At 45.7% G+C, this 5669-nt stretch overlaps 1 pseudogene; it reads right to left on the bottom strand.

Moving 5' to 3' along the window:
• Positions 1 to 342: 342 nt before the first annotated feature.
• LOC145351303 (histamine H2 receptor pseudogene) lies at positions 343 to 5433 on the bottom strand (annotated as a pseudogene).
• Between the last annotated feature and the right edge of the window lie 236 nt (positions 5434 to 5669).

Here is a 5669-nt window from a genome sequence, read left to right as displayed (position 1 = left end):
GGCTTGTGAATGTGATCTGGAGTGTCAATCTGCACTGTATGAAGTGTTGTCTTCAAGCTGAGACATTAAACTTAAGCCATCTGTCCTCACCGATGATTATAAAAGGTCTCCTGGCACTGTATTGAACAAGGGCGGTGGCGTTCTCCCCAGAATCCCAGACAGTATTCATCTCTCAACCAATGTCACTAAAATGGATGTTCTGGCTGCTATTACAGTACAGTTTGTGGGACTTTTCTGGGTGCAAACGGCTGCCATACTTCCAACATTATGATTGCACTTCAAAAGTACTTCACTAGCTTTGGGAAGTCCTGGGGTGGGTGAAAGGGATTCCACTTCATGCAGTTATTGGCGACTATCCATGCTTTTCACGCTGCACTCCGCGCCCTGAATGGTTTTGGTGAAGGTCACTATAGAAACCATGTCATTTCTGATATCGACCCGCACCCTCCAGCGCCGACACACCAGCATCTTCTTCAAGGCCCGTTGGAAATCCCGGTTGAGGAAGGCGTAGAGCAGGGGGTTGATGGTGGAGTTGCAATATCCAAACCAGGTGATGACCTTAAATACGTGGTTAACGATGGCACCGTTGAGCTGTGAGCCGCTGACAGCGATACAGATGTTGAAGACAAAGTAGGGGAGCCAGCACAGCACAAAGGCCGATATGATGATGCTCATGGTCCTGGTGGCCTTGTGCTCCAGCTGTAGGTTATCCTGCCGCCTGCTGTCTGGATGATAGTGGAGGTCAAGCGTCTGCGACATGACCCGTACTGTCTTCAGGCGGGAGGCTCTGTATATGAAGAAGTACATGGTGCACATGATCAGGAAAGGGATATAGAAGGCCAGCGCAGAGGCAACAATGGCAAAGATCCTGTTGGTGACGAACACACAATCCCTGTTACCGTCAAAGTCCATGCCCGGGATTTCATTCCAACCCTGCATCACCGGGAGGAATGAAATCATGAAAGAGTAGACCCAGATGGCAATGGTCATGGCAATGCACCTGTGGAAATAGAGGGAAAATAAACATAGAATGTGAATGAGACATCAGGGGTTGACTTTTCCACAAAGCTGTCCCACCACTGGGAATGAAAGTGGAACTCAATCCTGCACTGTGGGTCCAAGGACAGCATTCCTCCAGCAATGCCCAATGAAAAGCTTACTACTGACACTGGACTGTAATCCAGTAGAGGGCAGACAGCGCTGTAGGCTCAGCAGCACCATTGTTACAGGTGGCCAGCATTGAGACTGCAAGATGAAGGAGAGGGTGCCCCCATTCTCATGCCAAGATAGCCCAAAAGACAAAGGAAGTTATTTTAAGCACCATGCCTACGCCAGGCAGGCCTCCCGCTTGGGATAGGGGGCAATCTTCCCTTGATGGTGCTGTAGCTGGTTGGGGGGGGGGTGTTGGTGGTGGAGGTGTGGTATTCGTACCGCTGGTAATGCACTGTGGCAGAAAGACATTGGGCTCCCCTCAAAACACCTTCCACTGCCAGTTTACCAGCCTTCTGCCTCCCAACTCACCTCCAAAGGGCTTGTAATATCCAGCCCTATTTCTTCTCAGCACAGAGGTTTGTTTCAGAAATAATAATGAGGCAGTTTGAAAAAAACTAAGCAAACCTTTGCTCAATTTGTTTCCAGGGGTGATGTTACACTGCCTGTCTAAGGAGGTGCACAAACTGCAACAATAGCGTAGGTTCCAAATAGTTTTGTTGTATCATCTTTAGTTCATTTGGGGTCAGAAGGTCATGGGGTCCGGTTTCACTGTGGTTTTGATTCTGTTTGCCATTGAAGCTGACATATTCCCAGGCACAGAAACAGCTACATGATCTTGGCAGGATAATCTGAAAAATGGTGCTTTCTATGATATAGCACTCCCTCAGCACTCCAGTCAAGTATCAGCCTTATTATGTGCTCAGAAACCTCAGAGTGAGACTTGACCCCGCAATTATCTGACTCCAACGTGACAGTGCTAACAAAAGAGCCACAATTGCCTGTGTGGAAAATATCCAGTCATTGTCGATGCACAGACCAGGTTTGCTTAGAGTCAGTTCTTCATAAATATGTAAATTATTTTGTGAAGTGTTTTGAACTTCTTCAACAACATAAGAACATAAGGAGTAGGAGCAGGAGTAGGCCATCTAGCCCTTCAAGCCTGCCCAGCCATTCAAAAAGATCATGGCTGATCTGAAGTGGATCAGTTCCACTTTCCCGCTTTCTCCCCATAACCCTTAATTCCCCTGTCTACCAGAAACCTATCTACCCGTGGCTTAAATATATTCAGCGAGGTAGCCTCCACCACTTCAATGGGCAGAGAATTCCAGACTCACCACCCTTTGAGTGAAGAAGTTCCTCCTCAATTCCGATCTAAACTGTCCCCCCCGCCTTATTTTGAGGCTGTGCCCTCTAGTCCTGCTATCCTTTCTAAGTGGGAAGAATCTCTCTACCTTTACCCTATCTATCCCCTTCATTATCTTATATGTCTCTATAAGATTCCCCCTCATCCTTCTAAACTCCAACGAGTACAGACCCAGTCTATTCAATCTCTCCTCATAGGCTAACCCCCTCATCTCCAGTATCAGCCTGGTGAACCTTCTCTGTACTCCCTCCAAGGCCAACATATCCTTTCGCAAATAAGGGGACCAAAATTGCACACAGTACTCCAGCTGCGGCCTCACCAGTACCCTGTACAGTTGCAGCAAGGCCTCCCTGCTTTTATATTCCATCCCCCTCGCTATAAAGGCCAGCATCCCATTCACCTTCTTGATCACCTGCTGCATCTGCAGACTGGGTCTTTGCGATTCATGCACAAGGACCCCCAGGTCCCTCTGCACCATAGCATGCTAATAAAGAACTAAATGAATACAAGTTCCTCTTTCAAAAAAAAATCTGAATATTCATCTTTCATTAAATGAGGTGGCTTTTGATTCCCAGTCCTGATTGGTATAGCAGGAATGAATGGCCCCTACAGCGTGAGGTCTGGCTGCCCTTACCTGCTGCGGGACATACGTTTGGTGTAGTGATAAGGAGTAGCCACAGAACAGTACCGGTCCAAGCTGATGAAGCAGAGCGTGACGATGGAGGCAGTGCAAAACATCACATCAAATGAGATCCACACCTTGCAGAACAGACGGCCAAACATCCAGACTCCAGTCACCTCATAGATAATGCTGAGCAAAGAAATGAGTGCCTTTAATCTGGGAGCAGGGGTCTTCAAAATGACAAAGGCATTTGACAGAGTCAGTCATAAGAAAGGCAGTACACAGGTTGGCAAAAGAATTGGTAGAGAGATAAAAATATAGAAATTCTTCCCTACACTTACTTCAACAAATCATAGAACCTTACAGCAAAGAATGAAGCCTTTCAGCCCATCATCCCTGTGCCAACTAAAAAAATGTCAACCAGCTACTTTGGTTAGACCACAGCTAGACTGCTGAGTGCAGTTCTGATCACCTCACTATAAGAAAAATGTGATTGTACTGGACAGTGTGCAGAGAAAACTTCTGCTTTTATTCATTTACGGGACATGGGCATCGCTGGCTGGCCAGCATTTATTGCCCATCTTTAGTTGCCTTTGAGAAAATTCACCGGATGTTGCCTGGGATGGAACATTGAGCTATGAAGAGAGGCTGAAGAGGCTCAGATTGTTTTCTTTAGATTAGAGAAGGTTGAGGGGGGAAGGAGGGAGGAACCTGACTAAGATGTTTATTATGAGTGGTATAGACAGGAATAAGAAACAACTGTTCCTCTTAGTTTAAGGGCCAATAATGAGATGGCATAATTTTAAGGTGAGGGGCAGGAGGTAGAAGGGATTTGAGGAAAATATTTTTCACCCACATGGTGGTGGGAGCCTAGAAGGCACTGCCTGAGTGGATAATAGAGGTGGGAAACTTTACAACCTTTAAAAGGTATGTGGATAAGCACTTGAAATGTCGTAACGTTCAAGGCTATGGGCCAAGTGCTGTAAAGTGGGATTAGTGTGGATTTAGGGTAGTTTGACAATGCACACTCAATGGGCTGAAGGGCCTCTTTTGTACTGTATGACTCTCATAACATTAAACCTAGAGGGGTAACTTTTCCAGTCCCAGAAATTGTCGCAGGAGGGACAGAAAATTTGATGGACCATTAAAAGGCAGACATTTCCCAGCCTTTCCGATCTTTCCTCATTGCTAAAATTCTCCACTCCTAACAAAACCATTGTAAGTCTCCTCTCTCGAATAAGGTCGTATCCCTCCTGTCATGCAGCAACTTGAAATGTCGCCTAACTAGTTTTTATACTATTCTAGCATAATCTCCCTGCTTATATATTCTTGGTAATTGTATGAAGGTATCCCAACTGCCTTCTTAACCAGTTGATCTACCTGTCCTGTTCCCTTCAGTAACCTAAGGATGGGAGACAGCTCACACTGGCCATTGGTGGGATATTCCGGTCCCAGCCAAAATCTCTGATGGAAGCAGAATCTTTGAATACTTTTAGTATGGTCAATTTAATGTGGAAAATGCATCTAACCAGTACGTCTTTCAGACTGTGGGAGGAAATGAGTGCACCCTGAGGAAACCCACACAGACATGAGGAGAACATGCAGACTTCGCACAGTGACCCAAGCGTGGGAATCAAACACAGGTCCTTGGTGCTGTGAAGTAGCAGTGCTAACCACTGCACCAGGATGCTGCCCAGAACTAGATAGATTCTCCATTAACAAGATCACTGGGGGTTACTAAGGATAGGCAGGAAGGTGGGGCTGAGCTTACAGTCAGATCAGCCATGATCTTATTGTATGGCAAGGTAGGCTCATGGGGCTGAGTGGCCTACTCCTGCTATTATTTTGCACATTCCTCGTTCTTGCTAAGGATGGCAGATTTCCTTCCTGAAAGGTGAATCCAATGGGCTTTTACAACAACAAACAATAGTTTCATGGCCACCACACTGTTCAGCCAAATCTCCATTTACTGGAGCGGGACGGGAGAAACCCACCAACGTGAACGGCCAGAGAATGCTGCCCATGTCACCATTATTAAGACTAGCTTTCAATTCCCGATTTATTCATTGAATTCAAATTCCACCAGCTGCCGTGGTGGGATCTGATCCAATGTCTCCAACGCCTCTGGATTACAAGTCCAGTGATATTAACACTACACCATCATCTCCCCCAGTACTTACCTAAAGGGCATGACCAAGCATGCCACTAATAGATCTGCTGTTGCTAGGGACAGGATGAACATGTAAGTCACCGTTCTCAGTTTCTTCTCCAGAACAGGGCAGATAAACACCACCACATTTCCCAACAGTGTCACCAGATCCACGGTAGTCAGTATCGTCCCAACCAGCACTTCTTGATGGGAAATCTGGATGTGAGAGGCATTCCCATCCCCGAGAGTAACCAAAGCAAACAGGCTGTGATTGGAAGGATTACTCACGGTCCAAAGGGAGCTCATGATTCATTTTCTACAAAGAAATTGGAGGGAAGAAATGCTTTAACATAAAAATCATTCTGATATAAAATGCAAACTGCAGCAGGAATTAGAAAGGACAATATCATAGTTTACTGTAATTCTGAACAAATACTATTACTCTTACTAGCACAATATGACTAGCAGATTGCTAGTACATTAGTATCAATTTATTGATGATCTCAGTAAAGGATAAATCAAACTAATGTTTCACTTACCCT

This window comes from Carcharhinus amblyrhynchos, chromosome 13 (genome assembly GCF_965287045.1).
Source record: "Carcharhinus amblyrhynchos chromosome 13, sCarAmb.v2.hapA, whole genome shotgun sequence".
NCBI lineage: Eukaryota > Metazoa > Chordata > Chondrichthyes > Carcharhiniformes > Carcharhinidae > Carcharhinus > Carcharhinus amblyrhynchos.
The sequence above is the reverse complement of the archived record's forward strand: the minus strand, read 5'-3'. Positions and strand labels throughout refer to the sequence as shown.